Here is a 4537-nt window from a genome sequence, read left to right on the forward strand (position 1 = left end):
GAGACTTTGCTTCTTATTTGCCTTCTGCCATGATTGTGAGGCCTCCCCAGCCTTGTGGAATTGTGAATAAATTACCCAGTCTCAGTTATGTCTTTATTAGTAATATAAGGACAGACTAATACACTATCTTTCCACATTATTGTCATGTAGAACTATAATTAACAAGCTTTGGGCCGGGCACGGTGGCTCACACCTGTAATCCCAGCACTTTGGAAGGTTAGGTGGGTAGATCACGAGGTCAGGAGTTCGAGACCAGCCTGGCCAATATGGTGAAACCCCACCTTTAATAAAAATACAAAAATTGGCCAGGCGTGGTGGTGTGCGCCTGTAGTTCCAGCTACTCAGGAAACTGAGGCAGAAGAATTCTCTTGAATCCAGGAGGCAGAGGTTGCAGTGAGCCGAGACCATGCCACTGCACTCCAGCCTAGGTGACAGAGTGAGTCTCCGTCTCAAAAACACACAAACAAACAAACAGACAAAAAGCCAAGCTGTTTACTGCTTTTTACATGTCACTGATGAGCAATTAAAATAGGGCTACCTGTTTTTCCTTCCTCTTTGAAGTAATTGCTTTCTCTTCCCCACCTATATCTGGTGAGTGATGAAAGCTTAATCATTCTTCAAGGCTAAGATCAAATGTTGCCCCCACCCTGATGTGTCCCCACCACCAACCCCAGCAGAGTTAGTGGCGCCTGTTGTCCTACTACTACTTGTGTTAGAGCAGTTGCCATGTTGTATTAAAATCATTGATTTACAACTTTGTCTCCCCCATTATGCAATATACACCAGGAAGAAGCATATTTCATTCATTTTTGTAATTGCAACCACCTTAATACACTTACCACAACATCATGATGGCTGCTCAATATATGTTTGATGAATAAATGGAAGACAAAACAATCATCAATTTTATACATGTTAGATTATTTTCTGAATCTGCTGTATAATGTTTTATTTAGAAATGTTGCTATGGTTTGAATGTGTCCCCAAAATTACATGTATTGAAAATATAATCCTCAGATTCATATGTCAATAGGAGGTGCAGTATTTCGGAAGTAATTAGGATTAGATAAGTTCATCAGGATGGAGCCCCTATGATATGGGAATAGTAATTTTATAGGAAGAGGTAGAGATACCTAGGCTGACTCCAATGCTGTTGCCCTCTCACCACGTGATGCCCTCTCTCATCTTATGATGTAGCAAGAAGGCCCTCACCAGATACTAACACCATGCTCTTGGACTTCCCAGTTCCAGAAACATGAGCCAAATAAACTTTTTTTTTTTTTTTTTTTTTTTTTTTTTTTTGGGACATGGAGTCTTGCTCTGTCACCCAGGCTGGAGTGCAGTGGTGTGATCTCAGCTCACTGCAACCTCTACCTCAGGTTCAAGCAATTCTTCTGCCTCAGTCTCCTGAGTAGCTGGGACTACAGGCATCCACCACAATGCCCAGCTAAATTTTTTTTGTATTTTTAGCAGAGACAGGGTTTCACCGTGTTAGCCAGGATGGTCTCAATCTCCCGACCTCATGATCTGCCTGCCTTGGTCTCCCAAAGTGCTGGGATTACAGGCGTGAGCCACCATGCCCAGCCATAAACTTCTATTGTTCATAATTTAGCCGGTATGTAGTATTATATCTTAGTAAGATAAAATGGATTAACACAAAGGTTAAAGCTTAAAATCATTTAAAAATTTTATTTAAAAAAAATCAGGGTGGGATGCGGTGGCTCACACCTGTAATCCCAGCATTTTGGCAGGCTGAGGCAGGTGGATCATGAGATCAGGAGTTCAAGACCAGTCTGACCAATATGGGGAAGCCCCATCTCTACTAAAAACACAGAAATTAGCTGGGCGTGGTGGTACGTGCCTGTAGTCCCAACTACTCAGCAGGCTGAGGCAGGAGAATCACTTCAACTTGGGAGGTGGAGGTTGCAGTTGAGCCGAGATTGCACCACTGCACTCCAGCCTGGATGACAGAGCAAGACTCTGTCTCAAAAAAAAAAAAATTTCAAGTTATAAGAAAGAAAGTTTAAAAATGCATAAAACACTGAATACTAAAAATATCCAGCAATATGCACAAAATATTGGCAACTATCTTTTCATATATACATAGCTCTATACATATAAACACTCATGTGAATTTATGTAAGTAGAGTTATATATACACATATATATGTGTGTGTATATATATATATTTTTTAATGTTTAGAAAGACCATCTCTACAAAATTTTGAATTTCTTTACTCTCTCCTCCAATTGGATAACCAGCGTTAAAAGGTGATTGTGCCAATCCATATCTTTCCAATTTCATGTAGTAATATAGCATATATACATATACCTACACCTGTACAGAAGCACTATTTCACTCTTTAATGCATCTTGCTTATATAACTTAGAAACACTTCATAAAAATCTTTCCACATTTTCTGGTATAGAATTATCACGCTTTTAAATGTAGTCATGTGAATGGGGATGGCTTGAATGAAAGACAACTTATTAAGCCATTTCTCTGTTGCAGACATTCAGGTTGATTCCAGTTTTTGGCCACTGCACTGTATTGGTCTTCTTTGGTTACCATAACACAATACCACAGAATGGGTTGTTCAAACAACAGAAATTTATTTCTCATTGTCTGGAGACCAGAAATCTGAGATTAGGGTACTGGTATGATGAGTTCTGGTGATTATTTTTTTTCCTAGTTATAGACAGTGGCCTTCTCATTGTGTCCTCATATGGAAGGGAGAGCAAGCTCTCTAATGTCTGTTATAAGGACACTAATTCTATCAGATAAAGGCCCCAACCTTATGAAGTCATCTAATCTTAATTACTTCCTTAGAGGCCCCATCTCCAAATACAACCATGGAGGGTGTATTAGTTAGTTTTCCCACTGCTATAAAGATACCACTTGAGACTACATAATTCATAAACTAAGGAGATTTAAGTGGCTCACATTTTCTCATGGCTGGGGAGGCCTTAGGAAAATTACAATCATGGCAGAAGTGGAAGCAGGCACATCTTACGTGGTGGCAGGCGAGAGAGCCAGAGAGTGAAGAAGGAACTTGCCAATAACAAAACTATCAGATCTTGTTATTCCCAGACTGTTTATTCCCCGAAGAAGACCACCAGAGTCCAGAGTCAAAGCCAAGCAGCAAGGATCTTTAATGCAAGTTCGAACTTGGTCCCTCCGTTCTACAACATACAAGAGGGCCCTGAATGATGCATGTGGCCGCTTTTTATGGCCCGATGCATACAGGATATGTAAGGTTACAGAGGTACAAAGGAACTCTTTTGGTTGCAGCATTACAACTGGTAATTGGTTAATACAATTAACAGTTTTCCATTTGTTCCCGTGCTTTTAGTAAAACTACAAACGGTTGTGATCTTATCAGGGGCTCTCTAGGTGGTGTTTCTGAGTTGTGTGGGGGGGGGGGGATGTGTTTGTGTTGGGCTCAGGAAGTTGGGACAAAATAGAGGATTGTGTTTGTACTGGGCCCAGGACTAAGATATGTGGCAGACACCAGTAATTAGAGCAGGACAGAGACTTTCACAACGTTTGTCCTTACAATGTCTGGAGTATATAGATAACCTAATTAACCTAATTGGTTAGGTCCGGGGTCGATCTTTAACTAGGCTGAGGGCGCCGCCCGGGCTGTTTGCCTGTGGATTTCATTTCTGCCTTTTTAGTCTTTTTTCATTTGATCTCTTTCAATCTCATGAGAACTCACTCACAATCATGAGAACAGCATGGGTGAAACCACCCCCATGATTTAATCACCACTCACCAGCTTCCTCCCTCAACACCTGGGGATTGCAATATGAGATGAGATTTGGGTGGAGACACAGAGACAAACCATTTCATTCTGCCACTGGCTCCTCCCAAATCTCATGTCTTTTCACATTTCAAAACAAATTATGCCTTTCCAACAGTCCCCCAAAGTCTTAACTCATTTCAACAGTAACTGAAAAGTCCACAGTCCAAACTCTTATCTGAGACAAGGCAAGTCCCTTCTACCTATGAGCCTGCAAAATCAAAAACAAGTTAGTTACTTCCAAGACACTATGGGGGTAAAGGCATTGGATAAATGTTCTAATTCCAAATTGGAGAAATTGGCCAAAACAAAGTGGCTACAGGCCCCATGCAAGTATGGAATCCAACAGGGCAGTCATTATATGTTAAAGCTCCAAAGTGATCTCCTTTGACTCCATATCTCACATCCAGGTCACTCTGGCACAAGAGGTGGGTTCCCATGATCTTGGGCAGCTCTGCCCCTGTGGCTTTGCAGGGTATAGCCCCACTCTCAGCTGCTTTCACAGGCTAGCATTGAGTATCTGGCTTTTCCAGGTGCACGGTGCTAGCTGTCTGTGGATCTATCATTTTTGGATCCGGAGGATGGTGGCCTTCTTCTCACATTCTACTAGACAGTGCCTCAGTGAGAACTGTGTGTGGGGGCTCCAACCCCACATTTACCTTCTGCACTGCCCTAGCAGAGGTTCTCCATATGAGCTCCACCCCTGCGGCAAACTTCTGCGTGGACAAACAGGT

Source organism: Rhinopithecus roxellana, chromosome 7 (genome assembly GCF_007565055.1).
Source record: "Rhinopithecus roxellana isolate Shanxi Qingling chromosome 7, ASM756505v1, whole genome shotgun sequence".
NCBI classification, from domain to species: domain Eukaryota; kingdom Metazoa; phylum Chordata; class Mammalia; order Primates; family Cercopithecidae; genus Rhinopithecus; species Rhinopithecus roxellana.